Source organism: Nelumbo lutea, chromosome 2, assembly GCF_056320005.1.
Source record: "Nelumbo lutea isolate HS-2025 chromosome 2, American lotus-T2T, whole genome shotgun sequence".
Classification (NCBI taxonomy): Eukaryota; Viridiplantae; Streptophyta; class Magnoliopsida; order Proteales; family Nelumbonaceae; genus Nelumbo; species Nelumbo lutea.
In genome coordinates this window covers 47996371-48014631 of record NC_142685.1, presented here as the reverse complement: position 1 = coordinate 48014631, position 18261 = coordinate 47996371, and the positions used below count along the sequence as shown (strand labels likewise).

Below are 18261 nucleotides of genomic sequence, written 5' to 3'. Positions count from 1 at the left end.
AAGGAAGCCAAATTATTACTTAAATGAATAATCAATTCAAGAAAATATTTACATAGAGCCGAAGAAGGAATTACAAAATACAAACAGTCTTAAGGCTACTTTTGTCATATTGAAAATTCACATGCAGTGCAACTCAAGCCTTCTTTTCGGGGGCAATTAATTGTTTGGTTTTTAAATTACATAAATAAATAAAAAAAAAAAAAAAACCATGGGCTTGATGATGGGTAAATCAGGTAGAATTCCGGTACCGGCAGGGCTGATGGTGACGGACTGACGCTAACAAAGAGTTCCGGTACCGGCAGGGCCGACTGAAGGAAAACATGGTTCTTTGCGTTCTTCTTTACATGATGGGTTTATAGCCAGCTCATGAAAGACGAGAATGAAGCTTCGGATTGGATGAGAGTAAAGGATTTCACCCATCAGGGTGGCAATGAATAACGGATATCAATCGGACCCACATTGGAAAAATCAACAGAAAGAAAAGTCGTCACAGACCGGAGAAGGATGGTCGTGTCATGACGATGTACGGTTCCGGGAGGTCAAGCTCTCGGCGATCTGAGCAAGCGATTGTAAGTTGCAACGGACTATGGTATCGACGAACATACAAGTATCTTCACCGGTATTGCCTGGCGGGATGTCAACGACGTACGATTCGACGACGACGGTTCCGGTGCCAGAAGACGACGGGTGGAGAGTGGTGATGGATCTGTAATTGGTTAGGCGATGTTCCCCACCGATAACGCTGAAGCTGAGGACGTGGCGTTCGTCGTCGAGGATTTCAAGGCGCTCGGTACTTGTTTCGGCGGGGAGACCAGAAACGATGTGGACCTCTCGGAGAGTACCTACATCGCCGTCGCCAACGATAACGTGGCAACTCTTGACGAAGTGCTTGTATGCTTGAGGGTTGTCGAAGCGGCGGACGACGGACCAGACAGTGGATACAGGAGCGGCAATTGGTTGGATGACGGAAGAACAGCACTGGTTGGGTCCTACGGCGTGGGTGTGGTAGCGCACGATGTAGTCGGGCACGGAAGTGGCGCAAGATAGGGGGAACCTGCGGGAAAGTGGAGTGGGTTGTGATTGTTTGTGGCAGATCATGTTGGTGATTGTGTTATTGATTCTGTGGGTTTGGAGAGATGATTTTGGAGGTGTCGCAGGCATTTTTATTTTTCTTTTCTTCTCCCTGTATTTTCAGATTATAAGAAGGGGAAGGAGAAGAAGAAGAAGATGAAGATATGGTTTTGTTGAGGGTTTATGGGGATGTATATATATAGAGAGAGAGATGTAGACGAAACAGAATTAGGAGCAGAGGGTGGGGGTGGGTGGGTAATTCACCTTTGAACTTTCCGATAGTGGTTCGGTTGTTTTCTTCCAATGGGTCATCTGTTCTTGTGCAGAGAGAGAGAGAGAGAGAGAGAGAGAGAGAGAGAGGAGTTTATTAAAACTCATGTTGGTCATAAAAATAGATGCAAGTTGCAGAATGGAAAGTTACTGAAGTATCCCCAATTTTGGAGCTTTCATAAGATTGCAAATTTTGCGTCAAATAATCGATTAACGCCATTGAAATCCGTCTGGGGAGGGTGGGAGGGACCATGCATGGTAGCAACTAGCAAGCGGCTTTGGACTTTAGGGGCAGCCCAAAAGCAAAAGCATTCCTGAAGGGCAGCTGGATCTGCCCGTTGGCTATGCTATATTGCTATGGCCTTCACCCGGTGCCGCCCAGGCAGTTGATGGGGCCTGGGGGGAAGCCGAAGCGGGGATTATTCTGGTGGGTCAAGACCTCAAACAATTAAATAATATATTTTTGAAAATTGAAAGTAAAGTGACTAGTGAGGGAGAGGGAGGGGGGGGGGGGGGGGGCTTCACCCTTCAGTTCCGGGTTCCCCCACCACCACATGGGATGGATGCTGATGCCACTTGCCAGTTGCTCCACCTCGTACCATGTCACACGCCCTCGTGTCCCAATTTTAATTTCCTCCGATCCCGCATGGCCCGCTTAGCGTTACCACTAAATGTGGTGCACTCACCTATATATAAAAGTTAAAAGTAGTGACATGTTGTAATTGTTTTGTCAATTTAGAATTTATTGGCAAGGACATAGCCCATTGCCTCCTCATCACATATTATTCATTATTTATTCCCCAAGGAGTTAAGCATTAGGAGTAGAGATGTGTTATGCATAGCTTGTCCGTGCATATACTTAAATATTAGCATCTGGCAGCTAACGTGGCCACTCCAAATTTGTCCCTGTACAAATAGGCCAAATGAAGAGTGGGCTAGCTGTATCTGGGTCTGACTCAGGGGTGCACAGTGGACTGCACGATTTGCGTATCTTCGTCTTCATACCTCCATTTGTACAAAACAAATAAAAAATAAAATGGGAGTTAATGTTTTTTAAAGCCTGCAAGGTTGCAATATATAACAGAATAAAATATATAGTATATGGTTTTTTCAATGCAAGCAATAGTATATGGTTTTTTTATTAATAAAGCCTTGTATTTTGTATATATTTGCATTTATATTCTTTAAATTGAATCTAAAAAATGATTGAAGGGTAGTTCATTGGTTAATTTCTCCCGGCAAAAGTGCAGATTTTTAGAGGGTGTTTGGTTCCGTTTACATTATTGTATAAACGCTGCTACATAAGTTCCCCATCAGCAAATGCCTCATTATGCTCACCTATATTGTGTGCGCTTCTCCCGTTTTAAGAAGTTTCATTTTGGAGCTTCACCCAATGAATAGGTGTTTATTGTCACCTTTGCTGATGTGGTGCCTAATGGTGCCTATGTGTCATTAACGCTCTCATTATCTGTTTTTCTTGGTTTTGTAACCCCATTAAGCACCTTTGCTGATGTGGTGCCTAATCCCATAAATTTTGATTAATACCATCTAATTGGTCATAACTTTTATGATGCCAGTTGATTGGGTGTGAGTTTTTCCAATATCATGCCTTTTCAGCCGGTATTATATATAATCGAACCCTCATCTATATTTAATATAAAAAAAAAAAACAAAAACCAAAGAATCAAACCAATTAACCAATTAACTGGTGGTACAGGTTCAGTTTGGTTTGAGTAATTACAAAAAGCAATGATACCAGCTTGGTTTCAAAAAAAAAAAAAAAAAAAACAGTTTGGTTAACCAAATTGTAAACACCCCTAATGGTTTTATCCATAAAAAAGTCATTAATAAAATGGGTAATTTTGTCCTACCAAAGTGTAGGCAACTTTCCCTCAGGTGGGGTGGGAAAGTTATTAAACCAACTGGGAGATGAGTATCACTTACCCAGTAAAATAAATTTTTCATAAACCTCACATAAATCTGAAGAAATAAAATCCAAAAAACAAACAGACCCTTATGATTTCTCTACTTTTACCACGACAATGACTTTGAATCCAACACTCGCCTTTGCATTAGGGTTTCTCCACATTAACTAGGAATAAATCTAGGATAGAGAGATCATCTTCGGCAAAAAGGAAAATATGCGACAAATTACCTATGAAAATACAAAGAATCCTCCAAATAATCCAAGAAAACAAAGAGGAAAGAGTTGGAGAACTAAACTCAACTCTGGAGGTGATATTGCATTAACAACATATACTAATAAGAAATATGAATAGCAAATTTATTTGCTGCAAGTTATGTGCATTAGGCTGTATTTGGTTGCAATGTAAATAAATTTGTACTGATGCAAAAATATCATAGTACAAATGATTTGAGTATAAATTCTGATCTATTTTTGTTTCAAATTTTAGATTATTTTGTTTGATTACTGTGTAAATGAAATAAATTAAAACATGAATCAGAATAAAGTAAAATACAAAATAATATTAAATGAGAACTTACATTTTTTTTTTCATTTATTCTCCCATACATTTGTATTAATACAGATAAAATTGCACTGCAACTAAACACAGCCTTAATGTAATTAGTTGGATTTAATAACCTTATTCTTTCTTGATAAGACATACAACTAAGTTAAATAAAAGTAGCCGATTAAATTAAAAACGGCAATTCGTTCTTAGATAAATTGCAACTCCCACCTAGCCAATTGAACCAAGATACAAATTTGTAGTCGTTTAAAACCAAAACCCAGCTAATTAAATTATAAATTTCAATAATATAACATTAGATCAATAAATAGAACAATCCTTTTATCAATTTTTTTTTTATCTTTACGGTCCAAGTTTTTCTTCTTCTATTAGCAGGCTTCTGGTCCCATTTATGCACATCCCCGTACATGTAGAAACTGAGGTAGCAGTACTACATAAGGGGCCTATGTGTTTCTGCATACGACTTTCTTTTGGGAAAAGACCACCAACTTTTCAGGTCCAATTCCACTTCTAAACAATCAACTCAAAATATGTAAAGCAAATTTCATCTTTTGAAATCTAATTCCAATTTGACACGGAATATCATTTCAGTTTCTCTAAACAATACAATCTCAAAAACTCCAAGACCAGCACACGGCATATTTATTTTATTTTTGAATATATTTTTATAACATATAATATAATTATTTAATTATTTTGTATATATTTTTTGGGTTTTATATAAATTCATATATATATATATATATATATATATATATTGAGGAATACAGATAATTTTACCTTGAATTAGAATTAGATTTAGATTCTAAAAAAAAGGGCTTGTCTCTTGCTACTTGTCAAGAAGAAATTTTAAAAATTAGTGTGCAAGTAAAATTTACTACAAATAGGTGGTAATTTGTGGCTAAATTAAGTTTTTTTGCGAACATGGTGACAGTTAAGAATTCCCTTGAGACCCAGGGAAACATGGACACATCAGTTATTAAATATTTTGATTTTATTTTCACCGCTGATATATGTACAGCAGATGTGAGCTTGTTACTAACTGGATAGTTTGAAATTGCAATGCACTTCAAGCATGCCAGTATGTACATATATGGCCATAAAAACATTCAAATTACATTTATAGTCAATTCAGATTTTCAGTTTTTTTTAGGGAGGAGTGTTCATGGGCTAGACAAGGGAGGTATTCAGATACTTTTATTAACCTTTAAAAGAGATGATTTTATTATGGTTATCTTTTATACAGCACAGTGTATATTTGCATAAGCCCCTTTTGACATATTTTTCTGCTTGAGCCGTTGGCTGTTTAGAATTCTGGCAGTATGCATTTTTGTCTATTCCTATTTGGTTGGGGGAAGATTTAGCTGTCAAAAGATTTTGCCCTGTAATACACAAAAAACTTAATCTGCCCTTATATTAAGAAGCTACAAATGAAGATTTTCATCTTTTCTTTCTCTCATCTTCACATGTAAAGACATACCTCCAACCAAACAGTTTGTAGTCATGGTTTTTAAAACTCACTTGGAGACCGAGCCGATCAGGGGTCCGGTTACCGGGTCAAATAATCCAACCATTCAAACCGAACAATCAATCCGTTCTAACAAAAAAAAATGGTCAACACTGTTCGAATAGATAACCACCCGGTTCAATGGTTTGCTGACCAAAATCAACCTTTTGTTTTTTTGAGAAAATCTGGTTTTGAAAATCATGCTTGTAATGCAAGAGTATAACACCTCCCTACGTACCTCAGTACCTCAGGCCTCTCCCCCTCCCTCTCTCATTCACACATACACAAAGTTCACAAAGAAAAAAAAATATAGACACACAGAATTGCCTCGACATTATCACTCGCTATGTTTTTTTTTTTTCTTTTTTGACTATATAAACTTGCCATGTGGAAAGAGTATGACAATTAAGGACGGAGGGACACCCATTGGCCCACCAACTCAACTCTTGACTTGAGAAGATCCAACAAAAGCAGCAAAATTTGAAATTTGCTTCATCTAAACAACATATATATATATATATATAAGATAGATGTATTGCGCGCACAAAACTTTGTTATCGAACCATGCATTGTTTAATTAAAAGTTTTGATATGGTATTTCTGGGGACCTGTTATATTATAATACATGGGAAATGTGGCAAACATGTGAACCTTTATGAGGGTGTCACCTAAGCAACCCACTTGCAAGTAAGATTCTCCACTTGTACTTTGTTCATTTCCTTTTTTTTTTTTTCTTTCTTTCTTTTTTGGAGAGATGGTTTCTTTCTTTTCTTTGGCCTTTTCCCCGATCCAGGGTGCATGTGCATCCAACGCTGTGGCCTTTACGGTGGACCCACTGAAATCCATCCATTTCTCCATCACACCCTCCCAAGTCCCATCCCAACGAACCTTGAAATGGGAATCGTCCTTCGCGGCAAACTCACATACAAAAGCAGCGCTAGAAGTTCAATTCAACCCAGGAAAGGTCCCAACTCCCAATCCTCATTGCTTTTTTTGGATGACGCGGCCGAGTTTATATTGGTCCCACAATCCTTCAAGGAAGGAATTGAAGTAAGGTGAATTTGAGGTTTTTGTCCACATGGAAGCTGACACGGCAAGTTCAAATTGCGCAATTGCTAATGGACCCTCTGAGTAGTACTGTTCGTGGAAATATCACTTTTACAACTTAGATTGTATCATAAGATAGGATTGGGTCTTTGAATTTTCTCACATATGGAAGATGGTTTTTCACCGGTCATGCATGTGATGTGAAGAACGACAAGAACGTAAAATAGATAATTTTACCAAGCCTGTTTAGATGGAACTCGGATTTTCTTCTCACTTCTCACTGAGTTTCCATCATGCCAACCTTACATCCAATGAAGAAGTCAGGAATTTTTTTTTGGGGCCAAGAGAATGAGAGATGAGAGTAGGGGCGGCCATGAAATAAGTTTCTCATAAGCTATTCGAGCTCAGCTCGACTTGATTTAAACTGAGTTTTGAGTTAAATTTGAGTCTGATATATAGGCTCGTTTGCTAATCGAGCCCAATGAAACTCGTGATCTTAGCATAATAAATAAATAATTTTTTTATTTTATATATATACATGCATACATATACATATAAATATATATAATAAATAATTTTTATTTTATATATAATATTTTTATTTTTATGTATAATAGTAAGTAAATTTTATAATTCTTATTTTTTTGTATGTAAAATAAAAACATTTTCTGGTTAAGTTCCATGGTTCTAAGTTTTTGGAACTAGAACCTACCATGTTCCAGTGTCTGGGGCTAGTTTTAAGGTCTACCCATAGAACCTATTCTTTCTTTACTCTCCACTACAAAAAAAAATAAATAATAATAATAATAATAATAATTGAAGTACATTCATTAAAAACTTGATTTCAATAATGATAATATGTAATTTAAAACCTATATTATCTTTATTAATTAAATTGAGTAATTTTATATGTAGATTATCATATTATATTAATATGTTGTTCAAAATTTGTTATTATAATTTAAATTTTATAAATATCATATATTACATTATTCATTATAGACATTCAAATATTAAAATGAAAACAAATGATAAAATCACTTAAGTAACTCAGTGGTCAAGTGAGACCATGACTTTTGTAACCATGAATCCGTGGATTCAAATCATCACACCCTTAAAAATATTTTGGGGTTTATTTCAAAGCAAGTTTGATTTCAAAGCTGGTTCCACCAAGGCCAGCTCATCGGATCAGCTCGGGTAGGATAAACCCCTACACCCTAGAACTGGCCTACGTAAGAATTAATTCCAAGAATTTGGAACCAGACCCTATCTTATAAAAGATTGAATAAGATCGGTTTAAGATCAGTTCCATTCAGTTCCGAATGAAACCTACCCATTTGCTCACCCCTAGTTGAGACCTCAACATCGATCAAATGTGGTCATAACACCCGTTGGACCTATCAATACCACCACTTGTTGAGTGGAGAGAGACAAGGTTGCTTTCCTCTGCGCAACTTGTTAAATTTAAAGCTGCATGCCAACTGGGCAATTACTTATCTCATTTTTATGAAGCCTGATTTTAAAACAATATCTTGAGTATGAACACTTAATGTTATCATCTAATCAAGTTGGTATTTTTCTAAATATACTGAAATCGACCTCATTGGGATGACAATGCAGCACTAGTACAAGTTATATATACCTGCTCGTAGTCGTAGGCTATGCAGTTTAGAAACGTGATTTGCACTGAAGATATCCAACACTCGGAATTACAGTATTAATTCCAGTTCCTCCACCTTTTTACATCAGCAAATGATAGGGGTGCAACTTTTGCAATTGAGGTTGGGATTTTGTCAAAATTTCAATAGGTCTAATTTAAAGTTCGAGCCCAAAACAGTGTAAATTGTTGACTCGGGCCAACCCAATTTATGCTCCTGCCAAATGATCTCGCTTGTTCTTACATCACGGGTTTCTTTATTTAGGTTCGACCCAACACTTGAGATTATAATTTATATGTATTCGGATTTGTTTGATAACAGCTGAATTGGCTGAACTGGAAAATATTATTCTTTTATTTTTACTTTTCTTCTAAACGAGGTTATGGGCTCCTTAATGGCTGGAGCTGAAAACGACCCTTAATTATTCGAGGGTAGATCTGCTGTTCTAGACCAACTAACCAACCAACCAATCAGCAGTAAGAGTTGGCTCAAATCCAATTTTCTTTCCGGTTGGAAGATAGCCATGTATTTTATTAAGTCCCAGTCCATTCGCATCCTCCAATCGAAGGTACAAACCCTGTTCTGTATAATTCCAAGACAAAATGTTTAATTAAATTCTTCGATTTTGAAGCCATTCCCATTCCTTTTCCTTAATTTAGAACTGGAAATAAATCCATTTAGGTGTCATAGCGTGGGTTCAAATACCATAACTCAAATGAAATGACACTATTAATTCCGCATGACAAGCAAAAACTCTAATTGTTAATTGTTAGTAGGTTTTTGGCAGTATATATGTTACTTCAAAATAATGCTTTCAGACGACTCAGAGTTGGATCAGATCATGGTTGGACCATCAAAGCCGGCCGGGTTTAACCTGCAGCCAAAACACTTATCAGACTGTTCGGTTTTAAAAATGTTGACTTGATCAAACCTACCTCAAATACATATCTTAACATCTTTTATGACTATATAATATGTAGGGTTTGACCATATGATGCCGGAAATATATGACACCGGAAAAACCTATAATCAATCAATCGAAATCATAAAAGTAGTATCTAAATCAGGCGGGGTGGGTTTTCATCAAAATCAGGCAGAAAAGCCTTTCTGGTATCATAGAATTTTCCTTATGTTTATCATTTTAATAAATTTTATTTTTTGTTTTTGTTTTAATAAGCTTAGGCTGCATTTGACATTGCTGATTTTAAGAATTTATCTTCTTTTTGCAGTTAAAATGGCCAAATGAATATTGAATTTTTAACTGCAAAAAGGCCTATTCAAAGAAAAATACTGCAAAAAAGAAAAGTCCTTAAAATAAGAATACTAGATGCAGCCTTATTTTGATAATAGAAAGAATTAAAAGAAAATATAGAATGATTTTTTATTCTAACAAAGTATATTTTGTATAGGCATTAGTTGGATGAATGGAAACACAACACTTGACTTATGACAGAGCTAGTGACCAAAATGGGTTTGTTTCTGAGGGAGTGACAACCTTGACACAAAGAGACGGATTAGACGACGCTAATATCATATAGGTGGTAGCTAGCCAACAGGGGTCTCTTAAATCACAAAAGGACAAGACAAACCACCTTTTTAACTCCCTCTTTTGTCTGTCGTGATTTGTCATATCTCCGATGAATGATAGACAAGGCCCGTGATAACTTCTTCTGTCCTTTCATTATTAAACGAAATACACTTGCCTTTTTATTTGTCTCAAACGAATAGGAAGCACAAGGATGTGACTAATCCATGAAAAGACTGGGCTGCAACCACTTGTAACGTTCTCCAGTTGCTCATTTCCTCTTGATTCGCAACTTGCAAATTCATTCAACTTTTTGAAAGATGGCAGGTACAGTTTGGCATCTCTTGTTGAACAGTGTGGCTATATTTGGTTTGAGGGAAAAAGTAGGAACAGTAGAGAAATTTGTTTTCCTTTCTTTCTCTACTTTTATTTTTTCCTTCAAATCAAATACAGCCTATATGATTTCATAAGACTATGTTTAGTTTGAAAGAAAATGTAGAAAAAGAAAAGAAATGGTAGGAAAATCTTTATAAACCTTGTATTAATTTTTTTGTATTTCCTTTTCTTTTCCTACATTTTCATTCAAACCAAACATAACCTAATTATCTTAATTTACCATGATCTATAGACTGTTAAATGAAAGATTTTAGGTGTAAAAAGATTGGAAGTTTCATTTGAGATTTTTTGCTATTTTGAGTTTCTATGAGCTTTTAAGGACATAGGTGTTTCTAGCTTTTGTTTTTTTGTTTTTGTCAACTGAGAAAGATCAAATTTTAATCTTCCAAACTTTGAAAAGCCCAAAAAAAAAAAACACACACACACACACACAAAAAGACTAGTTAAATGCCCCCTTATTCTTTCAAAGTTTGAGTTATGCATGTGCACAGTAAATCATTAACTAATAAGACTGCTTTGGTTTGATAGAAATTAACTAAAGGAAAAACAAACCTGATGGTGGCTCAGCTGATGAGATCTTCCTCTGGTTGTAGCGGAGAATCAATCTAGGAGACTTGGGATCAAATTCCTTTCCCACCAGGGTTGGGGGGTTATGGGCATGAATGAGCTACCCCCTTGTGTTACAGCATGAAATAAACAAAAATGCCTAAGAAACCGATTTTAATTTACTTAAGTGGCTCGATAGTTAAATGATATAGTGATCAACCATAAATGCTTGGATTCAAGTCTCTACAGTTTTCTTGCCATCAACTTTCGTTCTCTTATGATTAAGATTCCATTTGCAAGCATATAGAAAACAAAAGGAAATGAGTTGGGTTGTAGGATAGGATTTTTAATTCAGATATACACATTGTCACAAAATTCATTGCCTTGTTTTCTAGCTATCTACTTATTTGACTGGTTGGTTACATACAAGCATGTAACTGCAATATTAATTTTCTATCTCTATATATAGCAGTAAGTGTATACGTGGTAATTCTAAATGACGATAATAATAATAATAATGTATCCAATTTTTTTATAAATTGTATGTTTTTTTATTTGTTATTATTAATCAGATGCGGATTGAAAATCTAAATCTGATTACATAAACATCTCATCCAAATATGTGATAATTGGATCGAGTTGTAAAGTTTGTTTGGCTAGATTCTTCTTTTTGGTGTATCTTTTTTTATTCAATTATAAAAAAAAAATGTAAGATTTAAATAGAGGGAATTGAATGGGGTGAAAAGTAGTAGTTCAATTTACAATTTAAACCCTATAATTAAATATGAACTAAATTCAAAAAAGAGTATTTTAGTCAAAAGAAAAGTCTGCAATCTTATTCATATTTTTAATAGCAGTGTAAATATATAATTATAGATGTGTTCAATTTTTTCTATAACTTTTTTTTATATTTTTGTGTGTAAAAATAATTATAATATGGCACACTTACTTTTTGTTTAATATGATAAATATATGATATTATACATGTGCCTAAATGGTTTTTTTTTTTGTGCAAAATTTATGTATGTTTTTTATTTCTGTTTTTTTATATTTTATTAACGTTTATTATCTATTTATGGCATTAAATGTTAATATGTTTGACCCAAAATTTGAATTATTAATCTTTGTCAAACAATAAAATAATTTCATTTTTGGTCAGTTCTAAATTATGTATTTCATTTTCATTACCAATAAAAATAATTCTTGTTTACAAACATCGAAATAAAGAGTAATTTTAGTCTAAAAAAAGTTTCACATTGTATTCGCACTTTTGTATATAATATAAATATATATACTAGAAAGTATTAGATAGTGTAGGGACCATCAAATTTTATAAAGCCTACAATATCTTGGGCTTTTTTTCGCCACTTGAAGGGCTGGGTGACATGTGACAACTTCAACTTGCCCACTTGACAATGGACCCTCTCTAGCCATGTGAATAGTTTCCTTTGTCATGTCATCCATCCACACCATAAGTCATCGCATCACTCCACAAGGTCTATATGATGTCTGCCTCTTTTGAGGTTTTTTCCTCTTTTAAATAAAGAAGCGGATAAAGTGACGATGACCCGGCCTCTTTTATCAATGTGACATAAGGTTATTCGGCCCAACTTGCCACATGTTAAGATGGATTCATTTTATGGAACCACCCAACTGTCATGTACAGTAAAGAGTAAATAAATGATTCAAAGTAAGGTTGAAAACTGTTTAATACTTCTAGTTATTAATTCTAGACCCACTTATCAGATCACAACTAGTTGCAAGGCTAATATTAATTTTGGAGCTAGCTTTTTGCAGTTATATATTACCCACATATTAATTGGTTTGATCCTGTGTTTCAACAATTTAATTTATATTAATTTCCATGCATTATTGTTAGGTTATTTGCTTTCATAGACTTAAACATATGAACGGTACTGAATTTCCTTAGCATTAATTCTCCATGTTCATAGAGAAACAGCAGGTTGGGATGAAAACTTGACCTTTTTTTTGTGCTTCTCTGATTTTTTTTCTCGATCCATTTGCCCTGTTTATGGTTCTATCCCTACATCTTCCATTAAATTAAATATCGTTATAAGACATAATTATGTATTAATATTGATTTCTTCTCTTCTTTTTAGTCTCCTGCTCTTCCTACATTTCTCTATTATATATTCTCTCGTTTCTGATCACGCTTTCACCAAGTTGGGATCGATGATAGACAATTGAGAAATGAAATTTCAGCATCATAGAATGGAATTGTCCTGTATGTTAATATATATATATATATATAACTCCACTCCACTAGTTGAGTCATGAGTGGAGAGAATAGGTAACCGTACCTTGATCAACAGGCAACTGGTTAATATAATACCTCCACTGGTGATTAAATTGGTTATTGTTTTTGAGAACCAAGGCTTTGGAACAATGTATGTAGATTAGAAGTAAGAAAGCAAGTTGGAACATGAAATTTTGTTGTTTATTTAAATGGATATTCTAATTGAAGTAGCACAGCCTACGTACCTCTAAAGAGGGACAATAAATTAATAAATGTTGTTGGGATATAATTGAAGCCCGGCCTATGCTAGCTAGCTATATGCCTATATCAATAAGTGTTGTATGATCTACTAATAGAATTAGGTTTGCCTTGAACATCACTACAGATATATTACTACCAATGCATGATGTTTGGTTATGCATTTGGAATAAACTAGCTAGGATTTCCCAACTTTCTTTCCATGGCTTCGACGCCACGCCGAATCCAAAGACTGATGTTTGATTTGATTGGGGTTCTTTAATTAGTTTTTTTTTTTTTTTTTCAGCTAAAAGAAACGGCAATTGCTCATACAAATTGGAAGAATCTCGAGGGGAGAGAAAGCCGAGAAATTGTATTTTATAAGAAGTAGAGCGAGAGAGAGATTCAATCTAATTTGAAATTATATATGATGGTATTTTAAAGAGAGAGATTCTGAAATCTCAAAATGAGCAACCTTAGCGTCGTTGGGGTGGTGAGGAAGACAACGGGATTAAATCCCATGCATGGAAATTATATCCACCGAGCACTGTTTAAATTTTTAGGGAAATTTTCATATTAGTATATTGTACTTTAGGTTTGTTTGGTTGCAGTGCAATTTTATTTGTATTAGTCTAAATGTATAGGAGTGCAAATGAAAAAAAATGTAAATTTTTGTTTATTTTGTATTAGGTTTTACTTTATTTTGTTTCATGTCTTAATTTGTTTCGTTTGCAGTGCAGTTAGATAAAATAAGATAAAATTTGAAGCAAATATAGGTCAGAATTTACACTCAACTCTTTTGTACTGCCATAATTTTGCTTCAGTACAAATATATTTGCATTACAACTAAATACAGCCTTAGGTTCAGTTTGGAAAGAGTACAAGTTTGTATTAGTATACTGTACAAAATCTTGTATGTATTTATACCATACATATTTGTATTTGTAGTCCTTCCAAACTTAGCATTAGGGGTGTAACTTAAAACTTTTTAAAATATCAAAATTATCCAACATTGTTCATTATCTTTTACATTAATACTGAACCGGAAAAGACACTATTCATTATTTCCACCCTGATACAACCCACAGGTACTTTGGGGAAATTAGATGACAAGAGATAACATATTCAGATCCCTTAGCTGTCAAGTGAAGCAACTTCACCAGAAAAATGATTACCTTCGAAATAAAGAACGCTTAATAAGTTGCACTTTGCAATCTCCACTAGAACAAAATAACCTCTATGGTTTGGTTCCTTCTCTATTTTGCAATGTATCAAGTAAACCTTCCTCACTGCGAATCATTATGCTTGTATTTAATGTGTTCACGGACCTTATTCCACTATCAAAGGCAACATTTTTTAGTTCTTTGCAAGAGTTAGATCTTCAACAGAACAGAATATGCATATCTTTCCCTCTATGGTTAACAAATGCGACAATGCTAAAAGTGCTGGACATTTCAGGGAATTCATTTGTGGAAGTGGTAGATAAAGAAAATTAGATAACACTTGAAGGGTATTTTTATCCTTTCATATGCCACTTAAGGTTTGTTGACGATTTTAGACTAAATTGATGATATTTGAAAATTTAGGTATTGTAATAACACGTTTTAAAGTATAGGGTACTAATCTGAAATATCCCTAATTTTTAAAAGGTTTAAGAATTGAGATGTAAAGCTCTTAAATTTTGCTCCAAGGCTTAAAGCCTCTTAATTTTTGTATGAGGATTAAAGCCTTTGTCAAAAAGATGTATAAGCCTCGAGATGTAAAGCATAGAAAGGCGCAAGTCTCAACCGAGCATTGTTTTAGAAGGCTTTTAAGCATTGACACATGATGTTCTCAGATTTTGCCTTAAGGCATAAAGCCTTTTGGTATGATGCTTAATCCTTTGTCAAAAACAGGGGCGTAAGCCTCTAACCTCATACTGTAAAGCATAGAAAGGCAAAAACTCCACCAAGCATTGTTTTAAAAGGCTTAAAGTATGACGCATGCGGCTCTCAGATTTTGCCTCAAAACATAGAGCATCATATAATTTTGGTATGAGACTTAAGCCTTTGTCAGAAAGGGGCATGAGCCTCTAGTCTTAGGACATGAACCGTAGAAAGCTGTAATTCTCAACAAACTATGGCAATTAAGTTGTAACTTATGGGAAAGGTACTTCGGTAATTATGGGCAAATAAAAAATTAAAATGAAATGCTAATATAACAAGTAGAGTTTTTAGTTTCTCTTAGGTTTTAAGCCTTTGTCAGATAGGGGCATAAGCCTTGAGCCTTAGGGTGTGAAGGGTAGAAAGCCGTAATTCTCAACAATCTATGGCAATTGAGTAACTTTATACCAAAATATATTGTTTTATGTTTTTTCTAACTTATGGAAAGGGCACTTTAGTAATTATGGGCCAAATTAAAAGCCAATAAAAGGAGTATGGTTTTTAGTTTCTCTTAGGTTTTACAAGAATTCAATGCAACAAGGACCAAAAAGAAATTTCATCATTCTCAATTCATTCTTGGTCAAATCAAATGGGATATTTTTCTTATTATTCTACACCTTTGGGTAACTAGAAACCTAGATGTTTGTCATTTTTTTTCTATTTTCTTCCCAAGAAAATACTATTCCATTTTTGCTTCTCAATTATCATCAGAATGATTTCTTTTCCTTATATTGGGCTTTTGCATAGATCGAAGCCAACTAAAATGTCCACTTTTTCTAAAATGTTGGGTAAGCAGAAATCTAATATCAGTTAATGTGGATGATTCATTAGATAGAAAATTTGATAATGCATAATCTTTTATAATCTAAAACATATAATCAGTCATTTGATCAATTTGAGAAATTTGGATTTTGAAACTCGAAATATAAAAACTGGTTGTTAGTTGATTAACTATTATTTTGTTGAATTAAAAGTCAAGTATTTATAGGCTTCTGTTTAATGAATGCTTGTAAATTTTATCACTATATGAATGCCTCAACTACACCTTTAAACCTTTAAACTTGTCACCAAGTACATTACTAACCTCCAAGTTCAACCAGACAATTAGAATCGTAAATTCACCCGTGCATGGTTCTTATTATTTTCAAATGAAATTTGTGTTAGGTGGCGTTTCATAAATTTGAAAATTTAGATCTGAAAAATTAAAAAGATATTAAAAGTGTCTGAAATCTGAAAAAGAGGCTTAGATGTTTTTCTACTTTTTAGAGGTTGAATCTATAAATTTGTTTGTATTGGATCAACCCTTTACCATCTGAAATTTTCTGATTTTACTATTTTACCCTTATAACATACTATTTGTAAATGTTGAGTTCAATTTGCATTATCTCATAAAAAATCATTTTCAACTTCAAAATAACATAGAAACAATACAAATAATTAATAAATAATTAATGTTTAATAAAAATATTAAAATAATTAATAATATTATTATTATTATTTCTACTCACCTAACCACGCTGTAACTTGCAGTGGCGGTGGCAAGAAGATAGGAGAGAGAGAGAGAGAGAGAGAGAGAGAGAGAAGAGAGAGTGTGAGAGCGAGAGCAAGAGCAAGAGAGAAACAAGGAACCGTCGCTACTACAACTTGCAATGACAGTGGCGGGAAGACAGGGAGAGAGAGAGAGAGAGAGAGAGAAGGAACTGCCACCGTTGAAGTTGCAATGGTGGTGGCGGGAAGACATGGGAGAGAGAGAGAGAGAGAGAAGGAACTTGCAGCGGCGGTGGTGGGAGTATAGGAGAGAGATAGAGAGAGTGCAGTGGCGGTGGTGGCAGTGGAGCTTCGTAGGTCACAGTGGGTTCAATTTGAGTTAGAGGAAGGATAAAAACATGTAATATTAAAATTTCTTTGAAGGCATTTATGTCTTTTATGAACTTCTCAATTACGTAACGAGTCTGATATCTACAAAGCAAGTTTTCTAGACATCAGACCTCTGAAAAGTATTATCAAACGAGGCCTTAATGTGAATCTCAATTATCCCTCTTACTAACAAATACATTCACGCTTAAAAGGAAAAAAAGAAAGAAATATACAGTAGGACAAATTAAGACTATAGAAACTACTAATTCTTTAAAGCCTTTTTCTTTGGGAAAATTAGTGGACTTTGCCTGTACTTGTTGAAATCGACTGAAACTTCTGCTTTAAGGCTTAAGCATCCACCAGCACAAAACCTTCTCTAAAATACAAATGGTGATGGGTGATAATAAGAAAACTCTTCTCATTAAATGACAATTTAATACTTCTATAATTTAAGTTCCATATAAATACTCCTCTTGTTTACCAAATATTAATTTAATACACCTTGCCACATTTCTGCCAACTCATTTAATGTGATCTTATTCATTCAATGTTATCAAACTCAGATTAGGCTTAATGTTAGGTACCACCAGACCTGAGAATTGGCAGCCAAAATGGTCCTTTTGTTACCCAGTTTTTTAATGTTGACTTGATCATATTCACCTTATTGACATCAACCTAGAAAATTTTTCATTTTTTAAACTTCTATTTTTAGAATTTCTGTTTGGACGAGCCAAAACCATTTGACTTGTGGTCCATTCATCAAAATGGTTCTGTCTGGTCTAGGTCTGAAAATTTTTTGTATTTAGTAACATGACCAAATGTGAAGAAGATGAAGGCTAGATTTGCTTCTTGGTCTCAAACTCAATTAGCATTTAAATTTGCATTGACAGGGTATTTTTGAATTGATGAATGACATTCAGTTCATTCATGTAACTGATATTCAGGTTGTGTTTGGTTGCAATGCAAGTAAATTTGTACTGATGTAAAACTATGGTAGTACAAATGAATTGAGTGCAAACTCTGATCTATTTTTGTTTCAAATTTTAGTTTATTTTATTTGATTGCACTATAAATGAAGTAAATTAAGAGATGAAGCAGAGTAAAGTAAAACCCGAAAAAAAGTTAAATGCAAATTTGCATTTTTTCCATTTGCACTCCTATATATTTGTATTGGTACAAAATAAAATTACACTACAACCAAACAAAGCATTAAGGTTTTTTTTTTTTTTTTCCGCTACTAAGATATTCTAGGTGTCAAGTTTTACCAACCAAACATATGTGATAAGGGATGTTTAAGCCTACTTCTGGAAAAGCAGAGAAAATTTAAACCTATTTTAGAAAGCATATGTGAAGTTTAACTAATTTTCTCTTAATACTTTGTTTTTATTGTCATGTGAATGGATAACATACCCAAGTAAATTGAAGTGGTTCAGCTGATAATGAATGGACCCCCCAGCCATGTGAATGGTGCCCTCT

At 34.3% G+C, this 18261-nt stretch overlaps 1 pseudogene across 1 annotated transcript; it reads right to left on the bottom strand.

Moving 5' to 3' along the window:
* On the bottom strand, positions 1-1620 carry LOC148870463 (abscisic acid receptor PYL4 pseudogene; annotated as a pseudogene). The gene has a single exon (XR_016107690.1). The product of XR_016107690.1 is annotated as an abscisic acid receptor PYL4 pseudogene (transcript).
* Between the last annotated feature and the right edge of the window lie 16641 nt (positions 1621-18261).